Source organism: Girardinichthys multiradiatus, chromosome 24 (assembly GCF_021462225.1).
Source record: "Girardinichthys multiradiatus isolate DD_20200921_A chromosome 24, DD_fGirMul_XY1, whole genome shotgun sequence".
Classification (NCBI taxonomy): Eukaryota; Metazoa; Chordata; class Actinopteri; order Cyprinodontiformes; family Goodeidae; genus Girardinichthys; species Girardinichthys multiradiatus.
The window spans coordinates 10,191,126-10,206,445 of record NC_061816.1 but is presented as its reverse complement, the minus strand read 5'-3'; the positions used below and the strand labels follow the sequence as shown (position 1 = coordinate 10,206,445).

At 39.5% G+C, this 15,320-nt stretch overlaps 1 protein-coding gene and 1 long non-coding RNA gene across 2 annotated transcripts in view; one reads left to right on the top strand and one right to left on the bottom strand.

Annotated features, from left to right (window-relative positions):
- Positions 1 to 7,635: 7,635 nt before the first annotated feature.
- The window catches only part of LOC124861212, an 86,776-nt gene continuing 79,091 nt past the window's right edge, over positions 7,636 to 15,320 (bottom strand). Inside the window, exon 4 of the long non-coding RNA XR_007036561.1 lies at positions 7,636 to 7,714. This is a non-coding gene — a long non-coding RNA (uncharacterized LOC124861212). The remainder of the gene's footprint in view (positions 7,715 to 15,320) is intronic.
- Positions 7,975 to 15,320, top strand: part of LOC124861209 (semaphorin-5B-like) — a 45,171-nt gene continuing 37,825 nt past the window's right edge. The window contains exon 1 of the mRNA XM_047354739.1: positions 7,975 to 8,131. The gene's annotated coding sequence lies outside the window, so the exon portion shown is untranslated. The remainder of the gene's footprint in view (positions 8,132 to 15,320) is intronic.

Below are 15,320 nucleotides of genomic sequence, written 5' to 3'. Positions count from 1 at the left end.
GATGAAAATGGCACTTTAATGAATCTGGAAATTGTAGCCAATGATGAACTAGACATGTGGTGGTGTACAATGCTCTTCTTGATGTCTTGGTTGAATTAACCTATCAGAAGCTTACAAAGCCAAGGGCTTTACCAAATTGTCAAAATGTATTGCAATCTTTAAAAGAAAGAGATATAAATCGCTGTTATTTTCAAAATCCATATTCTGGTGTGTTTAAAATTTCAAAGAACCTGTCTTTGCTGAATAGCATCATTTATCCTACAGAGTTGAAAAAGTCTAGGATTGTGTTACTATCCAAGATGAAGCCACTAAAGGAACTACTATTGCTATTAACGTTTTTCTTTAACATAGAACATACTTCTGGATCAGTGTTTCTATGTGCTTTTTGTCTCTGCTCTGTCCTCTCAAACCCCTAGTTGATCATGGCAGATGGCCAATCACACTTAGCCTGGTTTTGCTGAAGGTTTCTTCAGTTACTAAGTTAAACTCACATTAAATCGCTTTGTTGAATATTAGATTTTTTACATAAGTCCAACAAAAAAGTGTTTTTAATTTAAGACCAGGGAAAGAGCAAATAAATTGTATGTCCATGTACTGTACAGTATCTGCATCAGTACAGCGTGGCATGGAGGCTATCAGCCCGTGGCTCTGCTGAGGTGTTAAGGAAGCCTAGGTTGCTTTCTTAGAGGCCTTTAGCTCGCCTCCATTGCTGGTTCTGGTGTCTCTCATCTTCCTCTTGACAACACTCTACCCTGTAGAAGTTTAGCTAAGACGAGTTTGCTAATCGATCAAGCAGAGTGATACATGGTCATTAAAGCAAGTACTGGTACGTCTGGCACTGGGGGCAGATGGCAAGTCCTGCAGGAAAATGAAATATTTATCTCCATGAAGCTTGCCAGCAAAAGGAAACATAAAATGCAATAGAAATTTCCTGATAGACAGCTTTGCTGACTTTGGACCATGATAACGAATGGGCTTCGCCTCACAAACGTTTCAAGGCTGCAGTTATTTTTGTTGCCTGTGCACAATTTTCCCCCAACACCTTTTCCTTCTACTTAACCTTCCAATAGTTTTCTTGGATACACAAGTCTGTGAAAAAAACAAATGGCTTCTTTAGCAATGATCCTTTTTGTGGCTAATCATCCTTGCAGAGGATGTCAATGACTGCCAATGGCCTTATTTCATGTTGAGAAACTCAATTTTGGGTAAGTTGTAGTAATAAATAACTGTTAGATGATGTTCTTATTTCTTCAAATGTACCTGTAGGATTTTTGGGGATATGATGTTTTGGGTTGTTATCCACTAGATGGAAGCAAAGCATCCTTCAATTATTCCACTTAATTGCTTTTTTTTACCCATTAAGTCCATTTTAAAAACCTGTTGGCTGATACGACAAAAAGTAGAAATAAAATAAATACAATCTTTCTGCTTTACCCTAACATCCCAATGGATCTAAAGTCTCTTAGCCTATTTAGATTTCACAGACATTTCCCCTTTTTAATACACCATGATCAAAAACGATCAGTATATAACATTATTTACAGTCAATATTAGCATTTGAATAATCTCTAAAAAGAGGCAGGTGAAATATATAGAAAAATCTGCGTCTATAAACTCTGTTTTTAATATTTCCCCTTGCATTTCTACAGCACCCTCTAGTGGTCGAGTCAAGAACACACTGTCAGGGTTGCAGAGAGTACAAATGTCTTGCCTGGCTGTCCAGGCAAGATAAATAAGCAGGGGTGCCAGGATGACTTAAAGCTAAAAGCTTTCTTAGTAGGTTTACGATGACGGTTTTCAGTTGTTTTATACAATCCGAAAAAAGCTGAATGACTTTAGCTGCACTAAACATGTTTTCAAATCATGGAGGCTACTTTGTCACGCAGCCAACATGCAGAAAACATCTCTTTGTCTGCTCTAAGAGCTTTTAATGCTGATTATGTTGGGCTGTTGTTTATAACACAGCAAAAGTTAGATAATAGATGCATGTAAGTATGGTTTGAATGCAATCAGTGGGATCTTTTCTTCCTACCGCGGGTTTGTTCTGCTGTCAAAAGATTAGCCATACAAATACAGGTGATTTGGGGAAAAGCTTCTTCCAAGTGACTGCACAACTAAAAGGCTCATCTATGCTTAAAACAAGCATTTAAAGTGGATGATGTACATTCATTGAAACCAGGTAAACTTATATTTTACAGGTTTCTTTACTCCTTTTTAAAAAATACAAAAGTATTAATATTTTATTGGGATTGTATGTGACAGAACAACACAAATCAGTGCCTAAATGGTAAGTGAAAGCAAAGGTTGACTTTTTTTAACAATCTGAAAAGTGTGGAGTGCATTTCTATTTGGAATACTGAGTCAATCTTCTGTACTTTCATCTACTTATCCAGCTTCAAGTGTGGGGGACGTCTCTAGAAGCTTTACACATCTAGAGGCTAAAATATTCCCCCATTCTTCTTTGCAAAATAGCTCAAGCTCAGTCAGCTTAAAGGGCCAGCGTCTGTGAAGATCACTTTTCAAGTCTTGCAACAGATTCTTAATTTGATTATGTCTGGGCTTTGACTAGGCTATTCAACTTCTAAACAACTCCAAACAGCTCTGGTTGTATGTTTAGGTTTTTTTTTTTGTCCTGGGTAAAGAAAAGCTTCACCACAGCATGATGCTACAACCGCCGTGGTTCACCATAGAGATGGAGTGTAATTATGTCACATACAATTTAAAGATTTTAAAAACAACAATTGGGTGCACAGGTTTGAATTTATGATGTTTTTTCTCTGAACCTAAGAGGGCTACAAGAATAAATACTGAATCACAACATTTGGCTTCATGTCCCTTAATGAGTTTCACCTTGACTACACCCTTTTAAAAGCCACCAGCAAGCTTCATCAATTCCCAAACCACCTTTGAAGCATGTTTGGAATCATTGTCCTTTTAAAACACCCAACCTAGTCTAAGTTCCAAACATGCAAGCTTTTGCATTATTCCATCTACTCTGCAATGCACCAGTAATACTGGCAACAAAATAACCTCTTAGCATGATGCTGCCACCACCATGCTTGACAGTTTATATGATGTTTTTAGGTTTGAATGCCTAACTTTAACTTCTCCATACATACTTATTCTCATTGTGGTCTGGGAACTCAATAATTGTCCTTTCATAAAAATGTTTTAACTAAAAGACATCTGGCTTCTCCATGTGGGCAGCTGCAAATTTCCATCTGCCTTGAAAGTGACGATGTTTGGAGAAGGGGTTCAACTAAATCCATAAAAGCTGAGATTAATCCATTTATGTGATGATATAAGCCTATGAACTGAACTAGAGTTGATATTTTGAGGTGTATTTGGCTGAGGTTTTGTTAAACCTCCTGTTAAGTCCTGTTTCAGTGTTTACAGAAATACAGCCGCTAAGAGCCAACACCACTGCAGCTGCATTTCCCTGAAAATAAAGTGGTATTACCTCTTTCAGCTGGACACTGGGAAGTTTAAAGTTGTTTTTTGTAATGCACAGGAAGCTGGGTGTTTGGGTTTTCCACCTCACTCAGGTCAAAACATGTAGGAGGCTCTATTGCTTGACCTTTATTTGTATAAGTAATCATCAAGAGACTTTTCTTCTTGTAAAACCTGTAGGAGGCGGTGTTTCAATGCCAACATGTAAGCATTTGGGGTTTTTTACACATAGGAAATAGAAATGTGGCTCTAAGAAGCAGCAGAAAGTGAAACAGCCATGAATAACAAACTGTTTCTCAGCATTTTTATAGACTATAATCTCCAGCCCTCCTTTAAGTGGACAGTGAGCAATATACATATTTTAGAAAATGAACTTCATAACCCCTTTCTGAGGTATCCAAGCTAAAAGTGCACTTTCATTTTTAATATGACATTTATCTTCCTGTATTCCCCAGGGTAGATTTCACATTACAGGACTTTATGCATTTTTTAAATAAAGCAAAATTTAGCTTAATTATTTTTCATTATAGAGGACCAATATAATAAATTCAATCAGAGAGTAACTCAATGTTTTACAGTGCTGTGAAGACATATTTGTCCTCTAACCGATTTCTTCTGTTTTTGTTTGTTGTCATCATTAAATGTTTCTGAATAACAAAAAAAAACAAAAGATTTCTTTACAATATCAGACTAAGATAACCTTTGCAAACACAAAAAGCTGCCCAAAGCAACCAGGCTCTATGTGGAAATATAATTGCTCTCATTAAATCTTAAATTAGCTGTGATTACACACATTTTTGTATCATATTTACACGTCAGATCACTGCCTGAAGTATAGAATCAGGAAATAATTTACATAGAATCTATCTGATGCTATCTCATATTACAAAGTCAAACATGGTGGTGGTAGTGTGATGGTCTGGGGCTGAACCATGAAATCTGCTCTTTGTCGGATAAAATAATCATGAAGGAGAATGTCAGGCCATTAGTGTGTGATGTTACACTGAAGCACATTTAATTTTAGCAGGACAGTGATCTAAAGCACACCATCAAGTCCACCTCTGATTGGCTTAAAATTACTAGAATGGAGATTTTGGAGTGGCCTAGTAAAAGTCGTAGCTGAGATGCTTGGTATGACGATAAGGAGGCCATTCAAACTCGAAACCCATTCAATATGGCTGAATTAAAACTATTCTGCCAATCAGAGTGGTCCTAAGTTCCTCCACAGTAATGTAAAAGACTCATTGCCAGTTAACACAAATGCTAGGCGGCAGATGTTGTTAGGCAGATGTTGCCACCAAGGGTTTCAGAACCAGTTATTAGATTCATCTTTGTCTGAAAGTTTGTTAAATCATCTAAAACATGCAAGTGTGGCAAGTCTCAATGTGTCGTCGTCAATGACGTCTGCCATTTTCAAGTTGACGTGAATCTACCAGTTTATTCCTAATTGCTGACACGAGGTCACGGGACCTCAGTAGTTTACCCACATCCTCCTTCAATGAGTCCAATGATGTGGAGTACAGATGTTTGATGGCCTTCTCTATAGCCTCGGAAAGATCCGCAGGGCTCTGGATGCAGAAAGCGTTTAAGAGTTAATGGGCAGTGAGTGGAACAACATGAGATTTTAACCAAAGTCAAAAAATAGCTCAAACTATCTGTTCTCGGAAACAGCAACTGATAAGTCATTTCTATTTCTAAACCAGGGAAAGATCAAAATATAAAACATAAACAGGACATACTGGCTGATGCAGAACATACTTTTTGTTTAGTGTAAAGCAAATTCAACAGTTTTGGCACGCTTACTTCACGTAACATTGGCCCATTCTCCAGAATTTTACTTAGTTTAGTTTATGATTCAATGTGCTTGTTTTTGTGCTGCTAGAAACCACCTGAATGTATTAATGATTGTGGGGCTGGTTTTTACAGCTCCTGTGGAAAGGTGGACCTCAGTGACCGTCGGGTTTTCAAAAATCAACACGGCCAGTCTTCAACACGAAACGAGCTGCATGTTTGAAGTATTAAAAGTCAATATTTCTCTGTGACACACAGACCTGCTTCACAGTGGGCTTCTATGAGCAGCACAAGGCGTCCATTGAAAGATGTGAGGTGAGGGGGGTGGTTTGGGGGGTTAAGAGTTGTTGGGTAACCACTTCATGCCTCCAGCACAGCCGATCATAAATTAATGAAGACTGTTTTAGATTGATGGGCTTTTCCATTTAATAAAGAGGCTAATTTGCACTTTTGTTGTGTTAAAGAAACATTTTCTTTAAGTACTGAAAAATAATTTGTTGTTGAAGTCCACTGGAATGGTCTTCCATACTTAGTGGCACCTAGGGTAAAGATGTGTGAAATATAATCTGTATATATAATATTATAAGAAATAATTTTATTGCATAATCTCAAAAAGCAGCCTTTAATTTGTACTTACAAGAGGATTTGTACTTTACATTTTTAAGTGCAATGGGTCCACAGACCTTCAATTAGAAAATAATGGATTACGGTTTTGGGGCAGCATCCTGGCATTGTTGTTAGCACTGTTGCCTTGCAGGCCCTGGGTTTGAATATCGCCCTGGGTTCTTTCTGCACGGAGTTTGCATGTTCTCTTGCGTGCATGTTTTTTTTTCTAATACATATTTATGTTCATATATGTTCCAATATACATGTGTGGACCTGTTACATTCACTGGGTGAGTAAGAGATCGTCAGTTTTGTTTAAGTCCATCGTCGGCTGTGAAGCTTTGGTCTATGTATGACTTTAGCTCAGCTCTCACCGTGCTTGTAATCTTTCAGCCACTGTGGTGACAGGCACGCTATAAAAACACAGCCTGAGGATGTCATCCTGAAGTTTGCGGAGGAACAAGCCATTCCTCCTCAGGGGTGGTGGGGGGGCAATAGGTGTCTCTGCTGCGGTGAGACTGAAGCTGGGAGAGATGGATGTCCCATCATGCGAAAGCAGAGGATGAGGCCAGGAAATGTTATTTGTCTCTCATGCTCTGCTGGGCACATGGCGAGCCAAATGAGCCTGCCACATGATTTATTACTGTCATTAATTTCTGAATGGTAGGTCACCGCTGCCCCCTATCAGATTGACAGCCAATTCTGCAGCCAGACCTGACTGGTGTCTCAGACAAAGTGTCATATTTTCTGCTTGTTGACAGAAAGCCTGATAAATATGTCAACAAAAAGATGCAACAGTGCAAATCTCATATGCAGTGCCTTGCAAAAATGTTCCCATCCCTTGAACTATTTTAAATTGTGCCATAATACATATAATTTATTGTCAGGGTACCTAAAGCTGGGTTCTGATTGTCGCAACAACAAAAAAATATAGTGGGTACGGAGAGTGTCTTTGTGGTGTACCAGCAGTTAACGATGGTAGCTTTTTAAAGCTAACCAATCATTACAAAACAAAATTTGCATCTAATAACCGGTTGTGCCAACCCTGCCAGTAGCAACTGCCATTAAACATTTACGATAACTAGCAGTGAGTCTTTTCCATCACTGCAGATGCATTTTGGCCCTACTCTTCTTTGCAGAATTGTTTAAACTCTGCCACATTGAAGGGGTTTCAGAGGTGAACTTGGTGCTGTGGTTTGGATCCTTTTCCAGCTGTATAAAACAAGTGTGCTTCAGCTTAAGGTCATGAACTGATGGCCAGATAGTCTCCCGAAAGACTTTCTGATAGAGAGCAGAATTAGTGCTGCGCTGATGAGCAGGACCCATTCAGTTGTCCAAATGAAGTTAAAAGTAGACAGATCTCTCATAATTTGGCATTACAAGTGCATGTTAATGAATATTTCTGTGATTGATCGAGATTATATCAGCACAGATATTTTTGTCACGTGGTACCAACCACTCTAAGTTACAGAAACGAAAGAATAACACCTATCTCTGAATATAAGCGTACATAATAACCTATGAAGACATATCCTTGGGACACAATCTGTGCGGGAGAGAAGTTTGTTTTAACAACTAAAGACCGACCAGGACATTCTGAAGTGACAGGGTGAAAAGCAGAGGTGTCACAGGTGAAAGGGCAAATCTAAGGTATCTGTGTGCTCTACAAAAGTAAAACAAGTCAGAAATTAAAATAGGAATACAGCATCTACAATTAAAAAATGTGGCATTTAGAACAAAAATAAACACCAAAACATCGGCAGGAGGCTGCGGTGACTGTACCTCTGTAGATTCATTATCATAGAAAATCTTCTCCCGATGTGTTTATGGAGTCAGACACAATCATTCTTCTTCACCCTTTCTGTAAACTATGACATTTAGAGAAAATTAGACAACAAGATCTGTAAGTCAAAGTATGGATTTACATGAGAATCTGTTTCCTGCAAATGTCAACCTAAATTTGGTTGCATCTCAACACTGGATCTTCAACTAAGCCTAAACCTGGTTGGTCAGTTTTTTGAGGGATTTTACAGTTTGCTAAGCACAAACAAAAATGCCCAACCCTCCTTCTCCAATTGCCCACTCATCACACACACACACACACACACCCTGCTACCTCCCTCCGCCTCCTTGCTCCCTCTCCGGTCATCGCGTGGCTGTGTGTCGATGTGTACCAAGTTTCCCCTCGTGGTTTTCATCCCTCTCTCTTTCTCTCCCTGCCATGTGAGGCACTAGGATCTGCATCACTCGTTTTCTCTTCAGACTCTGGAGGTGATGATGAGCAAGTAAGTGAATTTCTTTTTCATTATAAATACGCGGTGTGTGAGCGTGCACGTGGTCTGCGAGAAGCTGGCTGTGTTGGTCCAGTTGGCTTTTCTTTTGTGCTGTGTTTTCTGTCTTTGTGAGCAATTCTACTTTTTGTGCCCAACTGCTTTGCCTTTTCTGCAAGCTTAATGCCTTCAACGTCTCTCTCAGCTTCTCCAAGCATGAAGCTTAGCATGGATGCCCATTTGTTAAGATGTCAGGTGATATGCGGTTGATGTTTCTGTTGCTCCATTTGAGCCAAAGTTGAATGAGAGAGGTGAGGTAGGAGGGATCTTAATCTCAGGTCAGCAGCGTCCATCCGGTTAATGAAATGATGTCCGAGTTTTAAAAGTAAATGCTCCCTTTACAGATTTGAAACAATAAAATGTTTCACATTGTCAAACTAATTTTAATATAGAACAGAATTTAACCAAGGACATGCAGGAGCAGTTTTCAAATGATGACTTAATTTGATAAGGGAAAAAAGGTATTTTTTTGGCCTCAACATGAATTAATAATGATTAATTAATTTCACTAGCCACACTCGGACCTGATAACCGCCAGACCAAAGACGTAGGTCACTTAGAACCTGTCTGACAACATGAAGTAGGTAAACATATCTCCAAAAGCTACAAATCATACTACAATCTAAACAAATAACAAATAAGAAACAAAGTCCCTGGCATATAACAGTCTGGATGAATTGCTGACCACAATGTTCAGCTATCATTTTGTTTTCAGCTAAATCGCACTTGGGTTATGTAGCCAGACAATGATCCACGCACACCGACAAGTCAACCTCTGACTGGCAAAAAAAAAAAGGCAATGAAATAAAGGGTTTGAAGTCAAAGTACAAACTTCAAACTATCTGAGATGCTGTGGAGTGACTTTGAACAGGCTGTTCACCCTTGAAAGCCCTCAAAAGTGGCTGAATTAAAAACATTCTGCGAGGAAGAGTGGGCCAAAATTTTTACACAGTGATCTAAAAGACTGATTGCCAGTTATCATAAACGCTTTATTTGCCAAAAAAGAAGAAATCTGTAAGGGAGGAAATACTTTTTAAAGCACACATTTGTTTTCATGAATCTAATACCAATTCCGGAAATAAAGCTGCCATTGCAAATTTAAATTGTTCTCAAACATGTACTTTGATTGGGGATAAAAAGCAGATAATTACTTCTCCACACATCAGGAGTTGAAATAAAACAGTTATTCTAAGTAGAGATTGGGAGGCACAAATTGGCTTAATTTAGCATTACTTCAGTGGGTTTCTGTGGTCTCTGCTGTTTAAGATGCAAAAAAATGTAACCAAACAGAATCTTTGGAACTGTAGAACCACATTTATCTGAATATATTTTCACTGGCCAGGACAAACATGCTAAAAATAACACATACAGGTCCTTCTCAAAATATTAGCATATTGTGATAAAGTTCATTATTTTCCATAATGTCATGATGAAAATTTAACATTCATATATTTTAGATTCATTGCACACTAACTGAAATATTTCAGGTCTTTCATTGTCTTAATACAGATGATTGTGGCATACAGCTCATGAAAACCCAAAATTCCTATCTCACAAAATTAGCATATTTCATCCGACCAATAAAAGAAAAGTGTTTTTAATACAAAAAACGTCAACCTTCAAATAATCATGTACAGTTATGCACTCAATACTTGGTCGGGAATCCTTTTGCAGAAATGACTGCTTCAATGCGGCGTGGCGTGGAGGCAATCAGCCTGTGGCACTGCAGAGGTCTTATGGAGGCCCAGGATGCTACGATAGCGGCCTTTAGCTCATCCAGAGTGTTGGGTCTTGAGTCTCTCAACGTTCTCTTCACAATATCCCACAGATTCTCTATGGGGTTCAGGTCAGGAGAGTTGGCAGGCCAATTGAGCATAGTGATACCATGGTCAGTAAACCATTTACCAGTGGTTTTGGCACTGTGAGCAGTTGCCAGGTCGTGCTGAAAAATGAAATCTTCATCTCCATAAAGCTTTTCAGCAGATGGAAGCATGAAGTGCTCCAAAATCTCCTGATAGCTAGCTGCATTGACCCTGCCCTTGATAAAACACAGTGGACCAACACCAGCAGCTGACACGGCACCCCAGACCATCACTGACTGTGGGTACTTGACACTGGACTTCTGGCATTTTGGCATTTCCTTCTCCCCAGTCTTCCTCCAGACTCTGGCACCTTGATTTCCGAATGACATGCAGAATTTGCTTTCATCCAAAAAAAGTACTTTGGACCACTGAGCAACAGTCCAGTGCTGCTTCTCTGTAGCCCAGGTCAGGCGCTTCTGCCGCTGTTTCTGGTTCAAAAGTGGCTTGACCTGGGGAATGCGGCACCTGTAGCCCATTTCCTGCACACGCCTGTGCACGGTGGCTCTGGATGTTTCTACTCCAGACTCAGTCCACTGCTTCCGCAGGTCCCCCAAGGTCTGGAATCGGCGCTTCTCCACAATCTTCCTCAGGGTCCGGTCACCTCTTCTCGTTGTGCAGCGTTTTCTGCCACACTTTTTCCTTCCCACAGACTTCCCACTGAGGTGCCTTGATACAGCACTCTGGGAACAGCCTATTCGTTCTTTCTGTGTCTTACCCTCTTGCTTGAGGGTGTCAATAGTGGCCTTCTGGACAGCAGTCAGGTCGGCAGTCTTACCCATGATTGGGGTTTTGAGTGATGAACCAGGCTGGGAGTTTTAAAGGCCTCAGGAATCTTTTGCAGGTGTTTAGAGTTAACTCGTTGATTCAGATGATTAGGTTCATAGCTCGTTTAGAGACCCTTTTAATGATATGCTAATTTTGTGAGATAGGAATTTTGGGTTTTCATGAGCTGTATGCCAAAATCATCCGTATTAAGACAATAAAAGACCTGAAATATTTCAGTTAGTGTGCAATGAATATAAAATATATGAATGTTAAATTTTCATCATGACATTATGGAAAGTAATGAACTTTATCACAATATGCTAATATTTTGAGAAGGACCTGTATAGTAGGTAAAATAGGCAATAAATAGGTGAAGAACTAGGATAGTGACATGAAATTCAAAGCACATATCGGTATCAAGCTACGTTGTACGAACATACAAAGAGATCAGAACAAATGAATCTATGAAGTACAGTGGAATGACACAATGAATATGTATTGAACATTAAAAAAAAGCTGCAAAAACACACAGAAACCCATAAAACCAGCTGAAATCTGTCAGTATTAAAAAGCAATCCTGTCCCCAACAGTATCATTTATTAGCTGCAGGTCTATTTTTAACTTATGGTCTATAAAAAGGTTTCTCAATACCAAGGTATCATACAAGAAGCATGTCCTGATGGATAAATGCAAAGACCTCCCTCAAAGGCCTTTACCACCTTGTTCCAAAGCATACTGATGGAATTGGTTGCAAACATGTTTCTAGACCTCTGAATGTTCTAACAGTACCGTGAAACGACCAAGAGCAGGGTAGCCTTGCAAGATTTCTGACAGGATTAAAACAAGAATCAGAAGAGAGGACCTTCGCACAGGGGATACCTCCTGTTTCTCCTTGCAAATATCTCGTAATACCAACAGAAGAATTTATTACATTTCAGTAAGAGTGTTAAATACGTATACCCTGTCATTACACATAACTGATTTCTTTAAGCACGGGGAATACCTGGGTAGTTATCAACATCTGGTGTGAATTTCTTGTCAATAGAAATAGATTTACTGAAAACAACACTGACATCTTCAGTACTTATTTACTCTCAGTATTTGGGTGACTTTTATGTTTAAAAAACTGATGACAGTGTGGACAAAACGTGACTCTTCATTCTTGGATTGGGAAGCAGCCCCGCACCTGTTTGCTTTCACGTGGTCGTCCTGAATGGATGGTCATGTGAGGTTGCTTCGAATGGATTATTCCGTCTTTTTTTTGTGGTGCTTCTGAATGTTTTCAGTGCCCGCTCTTTGTCTGGTGACGACAGTTGGGTATGTGAAGTAGCAGTTATTACTAATTAGAGAGGTCCGGGTCGGGATACATTTGTGCAACTCCACTTGGTGATACTGTTGCATATACTCATCCTGCTTAAAAAAAGGGTTCCCTTTTTACTAAAGACTACCGGAAATGTGGTTCCATTCATAATTTATGTTAAGATTATCCCTTTGTGTCATCAGTAATTTAGCTTCGTTAATTCATAATTTCCCAATTTAAAACAAGTGATCTCAGGGTTCTAAACAATATACAAGACAAACAGGTCCAATGCATACAGTTTAAATTTAATTTCAGATCAGTCTAATTCGCTCCAATGTAATCCAATCATAATAAAAAGTCATATCTGATTACATGAAGTCCAATTCGATCCAAATTATTAAGCAGCACAGTCCAATTCAGTTGATCATTTAAATGCCAACTGGTAAAAAGTATCTACGAACATCAGGCTGATTGCTTTGAATCATTGACTTCGGAGCAATCCCTTATCCTGAGCAAGCATGTGGCAACGGTGGAGAGGAAACACTCTCTTTTAACAAGAAGAAACCAAAAAGAAGAAAGGAATACCAAAACACAGGATCAGGTGCACTTTCTGGGAAAGAAAAAAACAAAATGAACACAGAGATATTGGCAGATGTAGCTGTCAGTAACTTTGTCTAGGAGACACAGGTAAACATAACTGGGCCAGGAGTACTTTCTGAAGAGTGGAAATATTTAAATGAAAATGTAATGTGAAATCTGCTGCTGCACAAAGTTTCAGCAAAACTATCTGCTGATGTGTTTTTTTTTAATCAGAGATAGTTATAACAGCTTTAAATGCAAGTCTTGTTGAAAAACACAAATTAAAAGGGGATAATTTGATCTAATCTATATCTCTGATGTTGTCATCATAAAAATACAGGTGCAAATTTTCTTATTATTGGAACTTAAAAAAAATCTCCAGGACATATTCCCACAAAGATTTGAAAGACTTCTTTAACCATCCTAGCTGGATTGTTTATTCCAGAAAGAAGTTGAGTTTACTGATAAGAGGAGAGTAGGAGGAGAGATGGGATGATCTGTGCAGCTGTGCGCCTCTTTAGGATTCCTCCTCTCCACCTCCTCTCGCCTGGGCCAAACCGCCATCATTAGGTTTGGCACATCACCCGAGCATCCATTGTTGGGACAGCCATGGCACGTTAGTGTGTCTTTTTAACTGTGGCTAAACTCAGTCTATTCACTTGTAAAAGAGAGCAGCCATTGGCAGAAAGTTGGCAGGTTACACAGAGAGGCCATTCACCCCGCTAGGAAGGAGCTAAGAACACTGCCTCGGAAATGGTCCTCTCTGAATATTTTGATGGAGAGGATTTGGGTGCCCTCTCAATATCCATTTGCTCTTAGTAGAAAATCTCCACAGAATGACTTCACTGGTGATCAATATTACTGCTGGTTACGGCTGAGGGATTGCTTGCTTTTATGTCGGAGCTGCAAGCTGAAAGAGAATTTGAGGAATCTGCATTAGGTTGTTTTCAGATTGAGGAGGAATCCGGAGCTGGAATCCCATGTTTTTTTGGTTGTAAGGAGGAGTGGGTTGATTCCCTGTTTCCTTTCAAGATACCTGGACTGAGTCCAAGTACTCGGGTGGTTTCAACAAGAGGCTGATATACGCGGGTCAGATGCTGCACCCCTAGCTTTATTTTTGATGCTTGCAGGGAACAAATTACAGGGCCTCTGAATGAACAAATAATTACTTGTAATTAATTTCCCTGTCATACATCTCCTCACTGTAAAGCATTTATATTTGATGAAGCATGCTCTACGTGTTCTCCCAGTGTCTCAGCAGGCTCATTTTCTGGGCTTTGTGATTGTCCTTCTGAAAATTGCTCCATCTTCTGTGGTCTGCATGCGACATATATGATTATCTTTAATGGGGTTTCTGCAAGAAATGATGGAAATGGTCTAATTCATCCTGAGGAAAAAAAAGAAGTAGCACTGTCTTAGCATCAGTAGGTGCTTGTTTGATGTATGCTTGTCATCAGCCACAAAAGAGGTTCATCCATGCCTTCCTCTCCCCTCCTCAGAATTAACTCATTCAAAATCAAGCAGTGGGCTGAAGGTATCCAAGTGAGACGCACTGTGGGAGGGCCGTCCTTTTTAGCTTCTGAGACAAGTAAAATGTTCTTCGCTACAGTTTCTTCTGAAGACAAAGCCAAGAGTGCTTGAATAGGAAGTTCTTATAAGTAAATGAGACAGACTCTAAAACACTGTAGTGGCTAGATAAATTTGAACACCCATTTCACACCTATGCCTTGCCATTTTACTTCTTCCCATTTCCCTTTTGTACCCATAAACAAACCATTATCTACCTAATGTACTTAAAATTAAGGAGTATCAGTTATTTTGTTGCATATGCACGAATTATCAAGAAAACGACCCCAATTCGCCCCCACCTTTGCCCAAAAAACACTAAGTGGTGGATGGTATTTATTGTAGACACATAATTAAATTTCTTTACAGTAGACTATGAGGAAGATGTAAAAAATTACTTTGAATTGTAGGTTGTGGGAATGAAAGCTAATAGACAATATGTTCTAATTTTTATCATATATGTTTTCTTTTTATTATTGCACCATTATTTGAAGCTTTTGAATGATCTGAATTACCTTTCCACACCACACCAACATTTCAGGTTTGAGGATGAATTCACCTGCATCAGCCTGTCTCCAAAGGTCCTGGAGGCTGTGCTGCCACTTGGTCAATATGCCTGTGGAGCACTCATGGAGGTCAGAGTCAGTTTAAGCTCAAAAATGATCACCATTCTTAGCCTTCCTATATAGCAGTGCTGAGAGGGCAGTCCCAGTAATAGTAAAAACAGGATACAGTAGGAGCACTGTGGTTTTCATCCTGGTTAAAGAACTCTGGGCCAGTTTTTTACCCTTGCAAAGTTATCTGAAGATGTGTCAGCGTTTGTCCATTCAGTCTTCATGTGTTTTTTTGATCTGAAAATGCCCAAAACCGTGTCTCTCATCTCTTCCTCCTGTGGAAGTTGTTAAGAGAGTGGATAGTCCAGGTGATCAGGGTCCATGATAAGTCATGGAGGATTGCGGTAGCAGTAGTGACAGTGTAACCACTTCAGCCCACCCCCAAGGGCCTGGCTTGCATCACTGGTAAGTCAGACTCGTTCCCAGTAAGTGTTGGACTGTTCCATGGATGCACTGTG